This window comes from Macrobrachium rosenbergii, chromosome 6 (assembly GCF_040412425.1).
Source record: "Macrobrachium rosenbergii isolate ZJJX-2024 chromosome 6, ASM4041242v1, whole genome shotgun sequence".
In the NCBI taxonomy this organism is placed as follows: Eukaryota; Metazoa; Arthropoda; class Malacostraca; order Decapoda; family Palaemonidae; genus Macrobrachium; species Macrobrachium rosenbergii.
Window position 1 is genome coordinate 8,925,983 of NC_089746.1, and position 21,212 is coordinate 8,947,194.

Genomic DNA, 21,212 nt, shown 5'->3' on the forward strand with positions numbered 1-21,212 from the left:
GCGCTGCAGCACAGACCAACCTGTTGCAGGATCCGAATAAGACAGCGTTCCAATTAGTTTGTCCTTGTTGATTCTTGGCAGGAGTTCTTTCACCTTCGGGTTGTTGTGGTACCGGAAAATGAGGGTTGCTACGGCTCCCATATGCATAGCTGCAGAATGAAAGTAGATGAGGAATGCAACATGGCTGTATTGAAAGTGTCTCTAATCAAAGAGTACTTCTTCCTCGTTTTTCAATGACTTCATTATGCTCAATTTTTTCTCCTAACTTCGAATGACCTTGGCATTCTACGATTCTCTCGTTCGTAACAGTAAGAAATAATAATCCTACATTCTATTTTAACTCAATATTGAAATTTCGTAATCTCTTTCAATTTATTTGAAATATTAGTCAGAACATGAACTACAAAACAAGGATACATTTACAACACTTACTGTAAACCATGGCAGTAGAGGGGCATCCATAACGGGCTATTGTTTCACACACCATGGCACAGCAAACATGGTTTTCGCCAAGGCCTCCATATTCCTTCGGTATGATTAAGCCTAAGAGGCCAAGCTCAGCCATTGCATTGAGGGACTCTCGAGGGTAGGTGTAAGTGCGGTCACAGTAAATCTACCCACAAGTAAAATGCCCAAAAATAAACAAGTTAAATTTCAGTGGGTCAGTTTGCACGATTTTAATTAAGATTCTGTATATTTTGATAATCTTATTTCGTAATCGAAAAGTCCAATTAACATTTTTATGTGACGAGAAACGTACGAATTTTGGTATGCTGAATTCACGTGGCAAAATGTTAGTTCTAAATGAAGTACAAAGAAAAAATGTTGTCGGCGGGATTGAAAAAAGTAACAAAACAGCAGGCTGGAAAGTTTCGGATCATATTAATATGAACTACTAGAATCTAGGGTAGAAATATAAATGCCTTGTACTTACAGCATGGGGTCTAATTTTGACTCTGCATAGTTCCATAATATCATCCCTCAGTTTCCTCTGTTTGTCCGTCAGAACCCATTCTGGGTCATAGTCAGAGTTCAAGCCCCAAAATTCGCCTCGTCCCCACTTTTTTTCCATCTGTAAGTGCAGAAAACGATAAGTTTAAGTAGCAACAAACAGAGGACGAAATGTTGCCGTTCTATTGTTACCAAAGAGCAAGGAAAAGTTTTTTTTTTTTGTGTGTGTGAACAAGTAGATGATGATAGAGAAGAAATTTCGAATTAATTCCATTCTCTCAGGCCTCTCTCTATAGTGACTCAGACGTGTCTAGTAGCAGGAAAGAGGTGGATAGAAACAAGGAGGGAGGAAGATTAGAATATTCGACTTTATTCTGCGTTTCCCTGTTATAATGAATCTCGCCATCTGCAGTGATTATTTTAGTGCGCACTGAAGGTGCTACATTGAGTTAGTATGCTTTTGTTGACCAAACCAGCGAATTGGATACGAGATATTTAGTTGTCTGTGGGGCTCACAGCCAGTGTGGCGAAAGACAAGGGGCTAGAACCCTCATTCCCTAAGAAAAATAAAAAGCAAGCTTCTGGAATCACCTCCTAAATGGGAACAGCTTGTATGATAGGCATCTTATATATATACTCAATATATGTATGTACATATATATATATATATATATATATATATATATATATATATATATATATATACATATATATATATATATATATATATATATATATATATATCTATGTATGTATGTATATGTATATATATTTATGTATGCATATATATATATGAATATGTATACAGTATAAATAGGAGGACGAAAAGGGCATGATGCAAGTTTCAAGTTATTTCCAGCCAACGTTTCAAAGCATGGCTGCTTCATGAGGATTAAAATACAAAAGTTATAGCAGTTAAAATCATCACACATGACTAGGTAAAAATCATTAATGTTGAAAATTTAGAAATTAAAAACAGAAATATAAAGTTAGAGCCAACCTAACACTTCAAAATATGTGAACTGATTGACCAAGAATGGCACCCAAGGAACGAAGAAAACGAAGAGACATCTTTAGCTACAAACAGAGGGCCAGACAACGACTCACTGTTCAATGATGGGACAGATGTTTGTTGGTTAAAGGCTCGAGAATATGGAGAGAGGTTTCATCAGCAGCTTGCTCTACGATTTCAAAATGGTCATAGGAAATAAGAGATTTACACAGTTCAGGTATGTTCTCTCATGTTGGAAAGCTGCTTTTTCCTCAAGTACATCCTTTTCTAAGGCTGACACCACTACGAGAGTGGATTCGCACTTCTAGCATTCTTCTGGTGGATACGATATAAGTCCCGAGATACAAGTATACTTATAAACCATCATAGAACGCATAAGGTCGGGCACAGTGTTCTTAAAATTAAGGCATGGTCCGGTTGTTCTTGGATTCCTTAGCGAAGTATTTCATTGCAATCTGTGTTAATGTAATTAAAAACTTGTCATCGCTCATAAAAGGCAGAGAAACATAAAAAATCAATTTTAGGTACCGTAGGTACAGGAATTTTCGACTGAAATTAGTTATCCAAGAATTTCTGAAGATACCTTTCAGATAAAAGTTTAGGATAGCAGTTACTTTGAAAATATTTTTTTTTTCAAGGAAATCAACTTCATTATGAAAAGAAAGCCAGTCTGATGATAGCGAGAAAGCTCATTGCAGTAATGTAGAAATACCATTAAGCTTAAAATGATAAAAACGTGAATTATAAAAATCAGAGCCAAGACCAGTAGGCTATGCGTCTGTTTTGCGGAAGACAGAAGTGGAGAAGTGCTGATTGGATCTGGTGATTAAGACGTCTAGAAAAGGAAGGCATCCTCCTTTGTTTTCATGTTTTATGGTAAACTTAACATTGTGATATAGATTATTGGCGAAATTAAAAATTTATATATATACTTATATACAGTATGTATATATATACATATATATAATATATATATATATATATATATATATATATATATATATATATATATATATATATATATATATATATATATATATATATATATATATATATATATATATATATATATATACACACACACACATATGATAATGACGATGGTTGACGTAATTTGTTTGTGACCTTGACGGTACTCTTATGCTCCCACCAGCAACAGGTCGATTATTTTTCAAGTGATATTATGACGATTGTAGGTTATACAAACTGGAAGCAGAGCCATATGAGATGAGCTTTCTATTAAAAGAAAAAATACTTAAGCCACTGGATCGCCTAAACATAACCAAAAATCGTCATTTCTCGCTCTGTCACCCTTCACCGTGAAAAATTATCGAGTTTTTGTTGGTGGTAACAGAGCAGTACAGTCAAGGCCACGCACACACACACACACACACACACACACACACACACACACACACACACACACACACACAATCATAGTCATTATCATCGTCACAAGAAGAAGAATGCCGCTAGGAAAAGGCTTTTGCGAGAATGAAACTGACTGAAATTCCGGGTTGTTGTCATGTGGGTGATCACAAGTACATTCCTTTCCAGATCGCATCTTGGTTAGTCACTTATTTACAAGTGGCATCGGCATAATTAAAAAAAAAAGAAATAGGAAGAGAAAGCTGTCAAAAGAGAGAGAGAGAGAGAGAGAATAAACCAGGTCTTTTAGTTACTCCCAATACAAACAAGTGTTTAACAACATCACTGATTTTTTACGATTTTATAAGTATGCTGGCGTCACACACTATAGGGGTCCACTGTGCGTAAAGCAAATTACCCAACTCAGTGGAGAGTAGGATTTAAAAAACTGAAAAACGGTGACTTCAAAGAGAGCAAATATAGACAACGGACATTGTTCTTATAGAAGATTGAAGCCGTAATTTGAGTAACTAAAATATCCTTGGATTGTAAAACATGAAAACGGAAATATTTTCGTAAAATAGTGAAAAAAATATATCAGGGAATCGGTTAATTAAATAAAAAACTTCCAAATGAAATAAAATAGTTCATATCATTGTAAAACCTGTCACTCTTCACTTATTTTAGTAAAAACCTTACAAACGCTCAAATATAAACACAAAAACAAAAAAAATTATTTCTACATCTTAGCTAAAAATAATAAAGTCATTGTAGTGCCAGAGGCCTCACGACTAACGTGGATTTAGGAGCTCTAACATTCTCAGTTCTCTGACCAAACCAAATCATCTGATCCTCGCTTCAGTTTCCAGCGATACTTCCCGCTTAAACAAACGGCTGGCATTCTCCAGTGGTGCGATAAAGGCAGAACAATGGAGAACTGTGTGTCAAAGCAATAACAAAATGGAATTCATTCATGCAATAAGAAAGTGGACGCTTTTGGTACAATATTTACCGAGCATTTCAGCGTTATTTTTTCTCTTTGGGTTTAGTCAGAAACAGACTAGACTGAAGAAATCCCAAGCCGACAAGTCTAGCAAACAATAGTTTACGTAGATGTACGGATAGCCGTTGGCAGTCCTGTAAGTCAAGCGGCAAGTCACGTCTCAATCTAATCTTGTCGCACATTCCTCCAGGGAATTTTTTTTTTTTTTTTTTTTGGGGGAAGGCGGGAAGGGATTTGGACTGATCTACATCGCAGGGCATTGAGAAACGCAGTACAGCTGACGTGGAAGAAACGTTATACATGTTAGAGAAGATGAGACAAGAATATTTTACGCAACAGAGAAGAGGGTGGCAGGGCAGCAGAAACACGAAATGACCGACATAATAAGATATCGTGGAGGCAGAAATCTTATCCCTTACTGAGGAATAAATTCTGTAATATATGATCGGATAAACCTGTCTAACTTTACGCGAGTTTGACGTCAAGATTTCAGAAAATCTGTCTTTTATTACGGTATTCCTACAACCACTCTATGGAATACTGTAGCGGGCCAGAAATTGAAGTATAACAGCAGAACTGTCATGTACTGTACTTAACAGAACATAGCAGTGAGAGAAACGTCTTATTATCAGTTGTATAAGAAAGAGACCTTATCCCGTGCCTCGGAGATGAAAAGGCCACGTCAAGGTGACTAATATTCCCATGAGCGGTAAGATGTGAATATAAATGGTAGTTGCTCGCCTACTAGTAGTCAAGTCGCGTGATGTATCGAGGAAGGCTCTTGATGATCATAACAGTTTACTGCTTGCGCCAGCGAATAGCGAATAAAAAACAAATAAAATTAAATTCAGATATACTTCAACTACAAATCCTTCACGCTAGTTATCTGCCAAATAAAAGAATAACAAAAGCCTTTCGTCGCCACTAATGTCATTTCTGCCGAAGTAATGCATACAAACGATTCAGCCCACTGCATGGCAAGCTTTCAAGTCCGGAAACAGTCAAGACTAGAATAATAATAGTCTCTATTCTTCCGGGAAATTCGTTCTGGGATTTGTATTTTCTGTAAAAGAAAACTATTGAGATGGCTATCTGTCTGGCCGTTTATTGGACCTGATAAACAGGAAAAGATATCATAACTGGGATTGGGTTTATATCCGAAGCTAAATAGTGGGAACTGTGGTAGGACCATCAGCTGCCCAATAATATTTGGACCTGAGAGATATCAGCCGGAACTATTCTTTAGGCCTAGACCACGGATTCCAGTGGGGTCCGGTTCTGGGGATAGGACTCGTCATTCTATCCGGTTTGCCCATAACACGATTAGGGTGGGGATGAATAACACGATTAGGGTGGGGATGATAGTATTCTCGTAATACCTTCGGTCCTAGCAAGCAGGTTTAGCTTACACTTGGGCCACTGTAGTCGTGTTGCGCCATCTCCTGGGGGGTAGGGTAAGGACGCGGATATTTGGGAGTCAGTTCTCACTTGTGCCATTGGTGGAAGAATAGTCCCCATGAAAGGCTGATGATATCTTTTTAAGGTTTTCAGGTTTATTATCATTATATTATTTTTACCCCTCTCAAATCGTTGTCTAGCATTTATAATGATTTGTACCCCTGGACCCTCTGATGGAGATTGAAATTTCTCCAAATGTTGATGACTCCTCGAAAAATAAATTGACAAAAAACAGTAATAACAAATATCCCGAATCCCCCTCCTGACTTCCCCTCCGCTGGACCCTCTAGCCATGCTTCATTGATGACGACTTCAAGCAAGGACGCGGACTTCTCTAAGAAATCTTCATCCAAAATTAAATCCTCAACATAGCCAGGTTGAGTGAAAAATTTGAGAATGCTCCATATCGAAGACTTACCAATCATTTGTGATTATGAAATGACCTCGACAGCTCTGAAATCATTTGGAACTGTTGTAGAAATTAGGATGAACTTTATTGGTATTGAATCTAAATGGGAAGCGTGGGTTACATTTAGTAACCATGATGAGGCTCGAAAGGCTAGTAGTATGAAAAGTGCCATACAAAAAGGTCAAGCTACAGTACGAGGAACCTTAACAGACAAAGTTCCCAAAGACATGGACGTTTATGTGCCATCTAAATGGACTCAGGATAAACCAGAGAGAAACTAGAATGCAGAAATAAGAACTCCTAAACCTCATATGTGGGTGGTAGCTTCAGCCAAGGAGGAAAATTATAACTACTATAAGTTTTGCAGGTTTCTTTAGGAGAAGGTGGGAGGGATAAAGAGCGGTGATATTTCTCGTTTTGGGAAGAACACCGTTCTTATTCATGCCAAATCCACAACCCAAGCATATATGCTGACCTTGTTGGACATAAAAAATGATGAAATGATTACGAAGATCAAGCCCCATTTAAGCTTTAGTTATGGGAGAGGAGTACTATTTGATAAAGACCTTTATGACATGACAGGAGAAGAAATTCTGGAAATGAGTCCCACTTTAGTTTGGAGAGTGAAAAAGGCAGCTATTGCCAACATGACAAAATAGTTAAGATAGCTATTGCCAACATGACAAAATAGTTAAGATTAAGGTGGCCCTGTGCCAGCACGGGATCTGAGAGAGAGCGCCAATTCATTATACAAACAGCTTACCCCTGCAGTTACTTAAATGTAAATACTGTATGATATTTCTTGTCTAGATGAAAATGTTGAATATTTACAAATGGGCTATACATACAAAGGTAAATCTTTGTAAAAAATAAGAAAAATATGTTATTGTTCATAGGTTGTGGAGAAGAAATGGACTGAAGACAAATCCTAAGCGGGGCGGAATAGGAAGAAGATTAAAATACCTGGAAATGAAAAACAACCCCTATAATCTTATAATTGTAGCCTCAGGGTTTGTCTCAAAGACATTCAAAGGTTTGTCAAGTTGTTGTTTTGTAAAACTGGCAACAAGGCAGAGCTTTAAACGCCACGCCAGAGAGGTCTCTTCGTGCTTGGCAGAGTATAGGGGTGCAGTGGCAGCACCCTCTAATGTAACAGGTGCATCAACCCCTGTGGTAGTGGCCCAGCCATCTGGGCCAGGTGCTCGGCCTGTTGATGCAAGAGCACAAGCCTCCAAGGAGGATAAGATGGCACTAAACCCAACCACCTTGGAATTTAATGGAGAATGAGGAGCAAAAACACCAAAAGAGGAGATGTTACCCCTCATCCTCTCCTCCAATTAAACATGCATCATTTAGTAGTAGATACGAAGTACTAAGCTCGATGCAAGAACCCCAGCCTGAATTTAAACAAACTGACAAGAAAGGGAAACAAAATGACACCAGTAAATCAACAGATAATAAACCAAACCTGTCATGACCAGTCCTCTCCAAATCATCTCTTGATGATACTCACAAACAAGAGTAAATGAGAAGGCTCCATTCAAAGGGCCTTCCACCAAGCCCAAAAAATAGTTTTCACATCAATACTACAATGGAACTGCAGAGGTCTTAGGACTCGAAGTAAAGAGCTGAAGGTACTGCTCCATGACCTTAGCCCAGGTATTGTGAGTCTCCAGGAAACTAAGCTTGGAAGCACACAATATAATCCTTTGTTAAATTACATCATACGTAATTCTTCACCACCAATCGGAGATAGAGCTAAGGGAGGTGCAGCAATTATTGCGCTTAAGCCGTTGCAACACTCCTTGCTATCAATTAATACTCATCTTCAAGCTGTAGCAGTAACTTTCATTTCAGACAAGCAAATTACAGTTTGCTCCATCTGTCTTCCTCCTGATTTGGATTTCACTCATAATGATATTCATTTACTGATCAATCAGCGTCCTACTCCTTTCCTCCTCCTTGGTGATTTTAATGCTCACAACCCCATATCGGGTGGGAACACGACAGATGCCAAGGGTAGGATGTTGGAGGATATTATGGATAATCATTATATTATTATACTCGATAACTGAGCCATGACTTACCATAACATCAACTCCAATACTTCGGCTATAGATCTGAGCTTTTGCTCATCTAGTGTTCACATTGATTATGAATGGTCAGTAAATGAATATCCAAATGGGAGTGACCACTTCCCAATTCACAAAAACAGTTAAGAATCAGCCCTCTCAGTCACCTCCCAAATGGAAGGTAGATGAAGCAGACTGGAAGCATATAATTACTTCAATGACATCACCATCAACAATGCAATTGCCTCTATTCCAACAACAAAAAGGAAGCCCTCTAGACCAGCAGTTCCCTGCAGTAGTATGAGAAAGACCACTAGAAAATGCTACAAAAAGTATAAGAGGAGTGGAACTGTCCAAGCCAAAGTTGTTTACCAACGTGCTGTGGCCAAGCAAAATAAATATTTTAAAAAAGCAAAAAGAGAGTCATGGATGTACTTCATTAATGGCATTAGCTCAAAAACACCATCCAAAAAACAGAATGGCAAGAGTGTTCCCGAACCTCTGCCTTCCCTTAAGATAGATGGTGACCTAATCACCCAACTGGAGAGGGTCGCAGAAAAATTAAAACATTTCTCGAGGATATCGAGTATTGAGAACTATTCTGTAGAATTCCAAGACATTAGAAATGCCTAGATTTCTCTTGATTTAAGTGAAAACAATTTTGAACCATATAATGCAAAATTTACACTGCAGGAACTCAAAGATGCCTTACAGAATACCAAACCATCAGCCCCTGGTGAAGATAAAATACTTTATGAAATGCTGAAACATCTCCCAGAAAAGTAAAAGAAATGTTTTTTAGGTATAATAAATGAAATCTGGAAAACTGGTATTATTCCTAGGAGCTGGAAATTATCATTAATCCTCCCTATGAAGAAACCAAACTAGGATCCTGTTTTACCCAGTAGCTACCGACCAAGAGCTCCCACCAGTTGTGTTTGTAAGCTGATGGAAAAGATGATTAACACCAGACTTGTATGGCACTTAGAAACAAATAAATTGCTTTCTCCATTCCAGTTTGGCGTTAAGAAAAGTAGTTCTACTCTAGATCCCTTGCTCAGGCTCTCAAACCAAATACAAGGTTTTGCTAAACACAGCCAGACAATAGGAGTTTTCTTTGATTTGGAAAAGGCATATGACACCACATGGCGTTATGGTATTACAAAAAAGTTGTATAAGATGGGCATTAAAGGAAAAATGATCAGATTTATAAATTCGTTTTTATCAGAAAGATAGATAAAGGTAAGAGTTGGGAATCATGTATCACGACCTTTCTTACAAGAAGAGGGAGTTCCTCAGGGTAGTGTCCTTAGTGTCACTCTCTTTGCTGTTGCCATTAATGGAGTGTTAGAAAAGATATCATCACCAATAAAAGGCGCTTTTTTTTTGTAGCTCTTTATTTGTAGATGATTTGGCTCTGTACTGCATAGGATATGATGCAGCATCTACTAGCAGGTTCATGCAAAGAGCCATCGATAAAATAAGCAAGTGGGCTAATGAGCAAGGGTTTCGATTTTTCGAATCTAAAACTGTTGCTGTTCGGTTCTGCAGCCGCCGAACTAAGGAAACCATTCCAGCTCTTACCTTAAATGGAATTATTTTACCTTACCCTACTGAAGTAAAATTTTTAGGAATGGTATTTGATGAAAAGCTCACATGGAGTAATCATATTGACCAGTTAAAAATGAAAGTGAAGAGATCACTAAATATTTTAAAATTAGTATCTAATTTTAATTGGGGTTATGATAAGAAATCGTTTTTAAGGCTTTATAATCCAGTAGGGTTATCTAAGTTAGACTATGGCTGCCAAGTATACTCATCTGCTTCAAAGACTAGACTTAAGGAATTGGACGCTGTGCATAATATGGGGCTAAGGATCTGCACTGGGGATTTTAGAACTTCACCCATTGAAAGTATTTATGTAGACTCCCATCAGCTACCACTAGATTTAAGGAGGCACGAGCTAGGTCTGAGATACACCATGCGGCTGAAAAGCTCAAAGGGGAATCCTTCTTTTGAGATCTTAAAACAGTGTGACTCAAGGCTTTTTGGATCTGGATCTTCAATATCATTTCAAGTCAGACAGCTGGGTGAACTGGAGGATGAAAGCATAAAAACGCAGATCCTACAAGTTAAACATCCTGCTATCCTTCCATGGTTTATTCCAGCAATAGGTGATGTCTGCATTAAAGAGACAAAGAAGAAAGATCGTTCGAAAGAAGAAGTCAGAAACAAGTTTTTGGAGCATGATGAGAGACATATAAATGACACGAAAATCTATACTGACGGATGAAAATCGGAAGATGGAGGAGGATGTGCAGTGGTGTGTGAGGGGGAATCATATAAAAAAGTTATCAGACTCTTCATCCATTTTCACTGCTGAAGCAACAGCCATAGTTGATGCTTTAAATCTTGCATCTGATAAGAAGTTTAAATCCACAGTAATATATAGTGACTCAAGAGTGTTTTAGAAGCCCTAAAGAAGTTTAACCCTACCCATCCCTTAATTCAAAAGGCTCAGGAATGGCTTTTTTTTATCTTTCTGTTTGCCACAAATCAGTAAAGTTTTGTTGGATTCCTGACCCCACTGGTCTAGAAGGGAACGAACTTGCTGATAGTAAAGCAAAGGATGCTGCAAGATGAGACTTCTTAACTAATAAGGTGCCACATTTGGATATGCGTCCAGTTATCAGACGATACATTCATACAAAATGGCAGCAGAGATGGACTACCCCCATTTTATACACAAATATGAAGTACAGAAACATTAGAAAAAGTATCGATTTTTGGAGTTCTGGTTTTAATCGTAACAGAAGATTTGAGATCATCCTAACACCACTTAGGATTGGCCATACCCGCTTCACTCATAGCTATATTTTAGAGGGAACCAGTGCCCCAGTTTGTGCTCACTGTGGTGGTCAGCTATCCGTTGAGCACATGCTGGTGCACTGTCCTAAATTTAATCGCCTTAGGGCAAAGTACTTACTAACTGGGAAGACTATTTTAAAAATTTTAAATGATCACATTGAGGTAGATAGCCTTATGGGTTATCTGAAAGAATCTGGTTATTTTAATGAGACATGATCTTAGTGTATTTAATAAAGATTTTGGTCATTTATTTTATATACTAAGTATATATTTTGAATATAAAAGTTTAATATATATTTATTTTTTTCCTGGTTCTTTCCAATATCATTCTTCATTTCTACGTTCATATTTTAACACTAAATTTTACTGGTATGTCATCATTCATCTATTCATTATCAATCATATCATTAATTTATTTATTTCACCTTCATTATGGCGCTGAATAATCCTGATGGGTTCCGGCGCTTGGTCTTCAAGACCTAAATTTCATAATCAGTCAATCAATCAAACATACCACATTGCAGCCCACTAGCCTTAGTAGCTTTTATTTTATCTAAGGTTAAAGTTATCCATGATCGTGCGTCTGGCACCATTATAGGTGCCAACAATACATGCCACCACCGAGCCGCGGCTAAAAGTTTCATGGGCCACGGGAGAGTTTCATGGGTCGTGGCTGACAGTTTCATACAGCACTAAACACTACAGAAAACTCGATTGGGCCGAAGAAAATTCGGCGCATTTTTCACTTGTTTCTCATGTGAACATTATATGCATTACACAAATACATTATATATATAGAGAGAGAGAGAGGTGTGTGCGTGTGCGCGCGCGCGTCTGCGTATGTGTGCCTATTAAGCCACAAATATCGCTTGATATCGGATTTGCTATACCTTTGGAATATCTTAAACGCAAGCGGATTTATAGTTGATAAGCAACAAAGTGCCAGGTGCGAATCTTTGCCGGATGCACTTATCAGCTATAAATCCGATTGGGTTTAAGTTATTCCAAAGACATAGCGAGTCCGATATTAAACGATATATGTGGCTTAATAGGCACATACATTCCATTCAAAAAGAAATGTGCAACTTTACCTTGACCAATTCTCAAGTTCCGGTCCCGCAACGAGAGTCACTTCGGCGAACTTGGAGATTTTTCTGAAGCGGACGATGCCTCAACACCAACTTTTATAGTCTGCGAGAAACCACCCGCCTACGTAACAAAATACTCACTGGCAACTGAACACTTCCTAGCCAAGAGAAGTATGCGTGGGACAATGAAGCCCGGGCTTGCTGACCTTGATTCATATTATTGCTTTGGTTTTTAGACTTCTATGGACCAGACATACGATAAAACATATTTTTCTCACAATTTGATTCAGTTTTCACAATTATACAATCATGTGACGATTTCGTCATATTGGTCACCACTAAAGGGAAATTTGTCAATCGCAGTGCCAGAATTATTTCATATTTGGTCCACTGAAAGTATTAGTGTTCATTTTCTTACTAGGAGTGAACATTAGCTTGACAAAGTAAACGTAAATACATTTTATTTTCATGTGACAGCTTAAAATTAAAAATATAACTTATTCAGAAACAAAAGTCGTCCATTTTTATATTGTAAGCAAAGAAAATTAATTTTGAGATCCTCTCTTCAAATCAGATAGAGAAAGAGAGAGAGAGAGAGACTCTTAGGTATGAAATTGAAAGGATTTAGACACCAGTTAAAACTACTTTTGATACACCTGATATTTGTGTGTCCCTTACATCCAGGTCGCTCGCAGTATGAGCAAGGATTTTTTTGTTTCTGGGAAGTGATCTACTTCGTCAAGCCACACATCCATAGCCCCGTACACACTATGCATCATGTATCAGCCACGTGATGCAGTAGTGGTGTTGAATAAAATCACTAACGGCCAAACTGTACTGCAACGCTACTCACTTGTTCTCGCGCGATAGATGTGGTGAAAATAAAAGCCTGTAAATGGCAGATGAGGTTCTCCACAAGAGACGAATAGCGTCAGATTCTCAGTTCTCTTAAATGGCTAGAAAATAATATTACTCTGCACATTGTGAGTCATAAAACAGTCGTGGTATAGGGTTTGTAACCCCACATCGTGTGTTTCTATGCATCTTCCTGGTTTAAATGTATATTAATGTGGTGCAGAAGATAAGGTTATCTTCTGTATGATAGCTGATGGGTTTAAGAAGGGAAGCTGCCAGGTTTGGCACCGAGTGAGATAGAGGTGAAAAAAAGGCATTTTATGCGGGAATGGTAAGGATAAAGGGTCAGTGTGTTGAGGATAGCAGAAAGTGTACAGCTTGGGAAGTTGTATTGATTGTGGAATCAATGAAACTCTAGGCAGGGATTAAGAGTACATATGTGTTAGTATGAAGATTGTATGGGATAAGATTGAGCCTGGCAAAAGGGAAAGTTCTGATAGAGAATGTGTGTGGGCCAGGATTGAAAGAGAATTAGAGTACAAGAGTTTCTTGAAGAGTTTGAATCTGTGCATTGCAGGTTTTTAGAGCATGCCAGTGCACAAACAGGTAAATGAGAAAGAGATGGCATATTGGGAAGGCAGGGCTTTTGGGGGCATGAGATAAGAGCCTGTAGAAATATGTTCGGAAAGGGAATTCATTAGAAAACGATTTTCAAGGAAAAATATTTACAATATATGCTTTTAAAAGAGAAAATGAGCTTCTTACTACCTTTTTTATTTTTCAAGATAAAGTCAGTCGGCACTGAGTGACTTTAGGTTTAGGAAGAGGGAATGAGAGTGGTGAAAAGAGGAAATGAGAAACTTAGTGGAAAAAGAAATTGCAAGACAGATTAGAAGACTGTGCAGGAATACAGGAGGATAGGTCAGGTCGTCAGGAGGAAGGTGAGAGAAAGAAAGAGAAGTCTCGTAAGGAAAATTAGAAGAAAGGGAGTAAGGACTTCAGCAGGAAAAATAACTTCCGAAAGAAAGTAAATGCAGATAAGGTTAATGAGCAAATGGGTCTCAGAATAAAAATGCATTTCAATAAAATGTAGAGTGTTAGTCCTTGTCCATTCAAGGGGTTTGGCAGGTGGTGGTGATTGAGCCAGCAGCACTGGAGCTGAGCAGAATTTTGAAATTGCTCCGGCCCATCAACACGATGATGCGGCTTCATGTTAAAAAAGTGGTTTTTCAACACATCCGTTCAACTTTGCGCGCATCATGATGCATAGTGTGTACAGGGCTTTAGGCGTACATTTTCCCTTCTCACTGTTGACACAGACAAAGATATCCTGAAGGTCAGTAGATGTCTTTTCTCCTGTGGAATACTTTTGGCCTCGTGATCTCTTCGACATATCATCCAAGCCTGATTGATAATCATATCAATCATGTGAAAAATTATTCGATGATAATGTTTCTTTGCTCTCACTGGGATTCTGTACAGTGATAAAGGACAATTAGCCAGATCAACACCCCATGTTTATATTGTAGAATTTTACTATGTTTGGCTGTGGAATCTCCACAACTTTCTTCATACTTTTGTCATAATGGCGTGCAATATGAACTGGTCGGCTTTCAGCAAAAGTGGGGAGCATCATTATCTGATGGTAACTTTAGTCTTGTAAGTCGATATGGCCTAACTGTCCCACAGCACCAAATTCCTTTTTCAGCCACGTATTTTTGAATACAGAAGTGATTATTATTGCTTTGTATTGTTTCAGCCAAGTGCAAAATGATGTTTGAAGAGACACTGAATTCTGGAATACCTTCTATACTAACAGATTGAATGGACCCTATATTAGGTATGAAATCATGAATAGGAACCCCACTGTGTGCAGGAACAAAGATCTTGAACTCCGACTTTTTGGGCTTCATAGATAAGTATTGTTTCATGGTATGCCTGCCTTTGAAAGGCACCATCTGCTCATGAATGCAAATGTTTTGTTGCATTGTAAGTTCTTAAGGCTTCTTTCTCAAGTGATCTACCACTGGTAACCGTAACGGGCTTTTGCTAGTTCATCGTATCATCATTATGCCTGATGTTTAGGTTGATTTTACAGGCTCCCATCCATTTCTGCTCATGATCATAGCAGTGTAATCTCTGTACCTTCCAAACACACCCCCAGACCGGTGCAGACGTGTTTGAGGAGTTTGAATTATGGTGAAATAAGCAAATAATCCCATTCATTGTTCAAGTTCCTCCATAGTCAGATATAGCAGTTTGTGTATATTTTTCTGTGAAGCAAAGAGATTCGATTGATGGAGTACATCATCTAAGAATTCTGAAGTGGAAAGCTTCTTGAAATACCACACTGGCTTTCCGAAATAAACATCAGAGAAATTACTCTCTGAGGCTTTCTAAAACAAATGCAAACAATAGACTTTTTACCAAAATTGATGACATCTGACTCAGGTAATAACCCAAACTCGCCATTTACCATGTCCTGTCCTTCATCAGAATATTCGTCACTCATACAGTCTTTTTCAACTGGCACAACGCCTGTATTTTGTTTTCAAAGCCGTCTGCTTCTAACTCTTGCATAAAAGATGGCAGGATCAAAATTTCTGCAAAGACAGGGAAGCACATGCATAAAAGCAAAAATAACTAAACTAGATGAAATAAAGACATTAGGTATAATCACTTCAGTCTGTCATAGCATATTCGTAAAGAAAACGTATGGCAAGTCCTGATATACTACTATAATTCCTCATACATGCTCTATATCATAAGGTATAAGTGAAGGGCACGCATTATACACCAGCAGTATAAAGTCGGTAACCATGCAGTATAAAGTCAGTAACCATGTGACAGACATGAAAATATACGAGACCTTGACATAGTGATATTTCATCCATGACCTCACCTATATATACACAGCGATTTTTCAATATTTAAGCAAATCACCAATCATTTCAGTTGCACAAAATACGCAGGAGACAGATGGATTTCTATGAGATCCAATGGAAAATTAGGTGATTCTTTTTGGATTAATAGAAAATAAAGATGCTTGACGTTTGACCCAGCAGTGATATTTCATCCATGACCGTAAGAAGATGGAAAATAAAAAACAGAGCGATTTTTTTCAATAAAATTTCATAGAACTGAGCTCAAAGAAATAGCATCAACTTTATTGCTAAAGAATAGATATAAGCCAATCAGCTTTCAGTTGCTTTTTCATAGAGGAAAAGTTATACTTAGCCTCGATTAAAATGCTAGAAAAGCCAGTATCAGATTTTCGGTAAGTTCTACAATGTCTACGTATTTTCTGTTTACCTCAATCCAAACATCGACGATTCTATATATAACTATCTTTTGTAGAGAATTGGTATGGCTCAGTCGTAGGATTCAAAACTTCATTTGTTATTGATGCAGACTTCAATGGGCGAGTGGATGATAAACACGGTCGGTCTGTGTATCCTCCAGTGTGTCCAGCTAATTGGGAAACCCATGCATATTCACTGATGATGCAACAAAGGTGGAAAATATGGTGATGAAATCGTCATCAGTTGGACCATAAAAATGGTCTGACTGAAATCTAGAGGAAGGGATCGCATTATTGAAGCAAGGAAAATATTTCAGATGCTTGGATCCAGATCCCAAGAAGTTTCACCCAGCAGTCTGAATGGGTTGATGATTGTATACATAACAAACAGACCAAATTCAACACATGGATGGTTGTTTTTTGTGGAGCCTGGAAAACAAGATCTTTTCAGTATGCCGATCTGATGCAATCTGTCTTTGGGTCAGGCTCATCTTCCATTCCTCTGCTACTAACAGCTGATGTTACTGTAAAAAAGCTGAACTCTTCCATTTATGAGAAATGATACTTGTCATGCCTCAGCCTCAGGGATGTTAAGGGACATGCACCGGATCAGTGAATGGTGTAGTTGGTTGAATATGAGGCTGAATCCACTATATAGGTATGTGGAATCTAAAGGATTGTTTACTGGTAGTCAGTGTGCATATAGGAAGCAGTTAGGTACCTGTGATACTCTTAGATTTGACATGCCATTTGCAAGAGACCCTTGAGAAGGAGTGCAGAGTAATTCACATAGATTTTAGTGCTGCTTTCGATTTAGTTAATCATAAGGCACTTTTTTATAAACTTCAGAATCTTGGAGTAGAGGGATATGTTTTAGGATTACTTCAAGATTTCCTTACAGGTAGGCAGCAGCGAGTTGCTGTAAATGGGATCTTTAGTGAACCTAGTCCTATTGTGTCCGGAGTTCCACAGGCTAGTGTTCTTGGTCCAATGTTAATTTTGGTGTACTGTATACAAGCGATATGGTTGTTAGCCTGGAAAACAAGATCTTTCAGTATGCCGATGATGCAACACTTGTGAGTGTAATAGTCTCCATTTATGAGAAATGAAGCTGCCCTCAGCCTCTCCATGCAGGTGGATGGGACTTTGCTGAATGAGTCTGAAGCTTTAAAACGAAAACTCTTTTTAGGTGTAAGATTTTCCACCCCATCCTCTGGTGGATGAGACTTACATCTTACTTTTTTGAGAAACATCTAATGAAAGTTTCAGCAAAAGCCGCACGAAAGTTAGGTATTGTTCGTAAGGCCTCATAAATTTATAAGAGTGATAAAATCAGTGCAACCTGTTTTAGGTCATTTGTACTCCCTTTACTAGAATACTGTTCTCTGGTGTGGATGTCTGCTTCTGCCAGATATTTCTCTCTTTTAGATAGAGTGGTTCGTGATGGTAGGTTTCTGTTTCATAATATTCGATATTCGACGGATGGTCTCTTTTTTGTCAGTTTTCCATAAGTTGTATTTTAACAGAGATTTTTCACATTCTTTATTGATCCCTGATCCCCTTTTCCTGCCAAGAGCAACCAGATTTTCTGAACAGCAGTGCCAATATTCAGCAAATGTGCCTCGCTGTCGAACTTCTCAGTTGGACTGTGGAACAGCCTCCCTGAGGATGCCGTGCAATTGGAACTTCAGAAGTTCAAGCTACCCTAATGCTATTCTTCTTGCATTTTAACACATTTTTTCTGTTTATTAATTTATTAATTTATTGTGTTTTTTAATATGAGATCTCTTTCTTTATTTCCCTTTAACTTCGCTTCTTCCTAATGAATACCATATTCTTTGGAAGCTTGATTTCAAGTCAATGGCCTCTGTGGGCTTCTTCCATGTGAATAGGGTTCATCTTCTGAATAAGAATAATAACAATAATTTCAGTTACTGCTATTATATGAAAGAACAAAAATTAATATTGAATTAGATATAAATCTATTTCAACAGATCTTAGAAAAAAAAAAGAGGCGTTTTGCTTTTATATTTAGAAGATTACAGAAATAACACTGAGTAGTTGTAAATACATTACAGAGAGAGGTTTAGAACATTTTGTTATCAATATATCAGAAACAATTAACATACGTTTTATTCCATCATATTTGTGTGCCGCCCTCCCTTCCTTTTAAAATGCCTGCAAGAACCTGTTAGTCTCCCATGTGATTGCCACGAGCCTGCGATAAGCTACAGATGCCCATAGGTACTGAGTAACCACTACTACAAAAGGTCTTGAAAAAAAAAAAGGCGTTTTGCACCCACTTACCATCATTACTATGCTTATTATGCTATTAGTACTCATCCCTCCTAATTACTCTTTACCATGGCATCTTCGACTAGCCGATATAGCAATCATAAGCTTGACACAGTGGGACGATCTGAAAATATCCATTAGTGTTTGCAATTGACCTTTCCACTATTAAAGAGAGTGTACTTCATTGCAGAAGTGAATAGGTGCTGAAAATGTTTGCAGATTCTGAAATAGTGACAGCTTATTCACAAGTTGGAGATGGTGTGTGCTTATAAGCAGAAAGGCAAAGCTCTTGGAGGAAAGTCACAATATTAGCCGTGCAAGACTCTTCAGATAAAGACGTGGCTTGTTTAGTCCGCGGGTAGTCAGGCTTGTATAGTATGCGGGTTGTCAGTCCAAACTGCTTCATCCAAAGTGGAAAAAAAATAAGACTTCACAAAGTTTCCCGAGAGTATTGTGCAACTTTCTGCTCTCCTGAGAGAGAGAGGGAAAGTGAGAGAGCGGCATGCATAATGCTAACTTTAATTGCCTCCTCCCACCACCATCTCCATTCCTTACCATATCAGATGTCATAAATAGTGGCGTCTTAGGCTTAAGGAAAATGGTTTATTTTAACTCTGAAAGTTTCTTTTTTATCAGACGCAGCATGGTCACGTAACTTCTTTGGATGCACTAAGCGTTGCAGTTTAGTTACTGAGGTGTTTTCATTGTTCATTTCAGACTGTATCCAACTGTGATTTGTATAAGTAAGTTTGCTATTTTGTGCTACACTGATTTGCATCCAACTGTGATTTGTATAAGTAAGTTTGCTATTTTGTGCTACATTGATTTGCATCCAACTGTGATTTGTATAAGTAAGTTTGCTATTTTGTGCTACGACTGATTTGCATGCTTGCCATATATATTATTATTATTATTATTATTATTATTATTATTATTATTATTATTATTATTATTATTATTATTATTATTTTATTCATTGGGAGAATCGCCAGATTTAATATAGGGTTTATTAGAATAATTACCATGTTCCATGCAGTTATTCACACTGCATTCTTTCTTTAATATGTTTACTTTAATTTGGTATATTTTAAATTCGTTTTTCCTTAATTGCTTCATTGCCTAGTATACCCCGCAGTAATTAAACAAATTATTCTCTAAATGCTGAGACGTATTCAGCAGTGTCAACATATCTTTCAAGGGTTCCGATGCCCGACTGAAATAGCTCATAGTTTATCCACGCCGTACTTTTGCGATAGGCAGCGATGTTGAGAAGTGGTGGGATCTGCTGTTACAAGTTTATTGTGCCGATAACGAATTTTATCGAGAGGCTTATCTAAAAAGCGAGCCCTCGTAATAACTGATGTACTACATATCATTTAACATTTCTGTTCCAAATTCCAAGTTTATTATTATTATTATTATTATTATTATTATTATTATTATTATTATTATTATTATTAGCGAGCTTCCATTTTCATGGAAGAGAATGCCAAGTATAAATTAATTTCCGTCATATATATATATATATATATATATATATATATATATATATATATATATATATATATATATATATATATATATATATATATATATGTATGTATATATATATACACATACAAATATGTAATATATATACATATATGTATGTGTGCGTATTAATAAATAAAAAGGTAAATAATTAAAGTAAGTGTCGAAATTGACCTTCCGTCAAGTAAATTTTGACCCACCATTTTAGAATGTCACGGTCATGATGTAGAAACAACTCCAAAGCCGAAGATCCTGACGCCAAACGACTACAGTAAGTGGTGCTTCTGAAATAACTGACTCGGCAGCAGCAAAGACGAGAAAAGATAATATTGCAGTTGCGTCAGGCAGTTAAAAAATGCCTAATCAGGTTAGGGGCCAATGAACTCTACCAGATATGTCGTTTTCATTAGCACTGCTCAAAATATATGATGCCAGTCGCATACTGTACCTCCATTCATAGTCTTTTTCTTCCATCTTACTTTCCACCATCTTCGAACAATGTTTAATAGTGCAACTGCAAGGTTTTATTCCTGTTACACCTTTTAAACCTCCTACCGTCAATTTTCCTTTCAGCGCTGAATGATCTCATAGGTCCCAGCGCTTGACCTGGGGCCTATATTGTACAATCTTTCTTTCTATGCTGTTAGATTACGTGAGAGAATCCTAATCTTCGTCATGAATGTAAAACTGCTGCTGGTAAAACTTTTGTAAGGTTGAAGTTCTTTCGGCAGTTTTGGAAGACAATTTTGAATAGCCTAAGGGAGCGAATGCGGCCTTCAAGATATTGTTCATACTCGCAAAAACCAGCGAAGGAAAACATTCAAGCTGACTTGTAGCGTCCCACTGGACTGCTAACTGGTGATTCTAATGCTGTAGCTATGAAAATTATCATACCATTGTAGTAATCATGACATCTATGTGCATTATCAGTAGCAGCAGTAGCGATAGGATCCAGGGCTGAATGAATTTCGCAATATTAGATAACAGACAGACAGAGATATT

The 21,212-nt window shown here is 37.6% G+C and overlaps 1 protein-coding gene and 1 pseudogene across 7 annotated transcripts in view; one reads left to right on the forward strand and one right to left on the reverse strand.

The window, feature by feature from the left end:
• LOC136839163 (uncharacterized) overlaps positions 1 to 12,366 on the reverse strand; it is a 103,167-nt pseudogene extending 90,801 nt beyond the window's left edge.
• Positions 1 to 21,212, forward strand: part of LOC136839164 (uncharacterized) — a 222,989-nt gene that overhangs the window by 117,132 nt on the left and 84,645 nt on the right. The gene's annotated exons all lie outside the window — the stretch shown is intronic.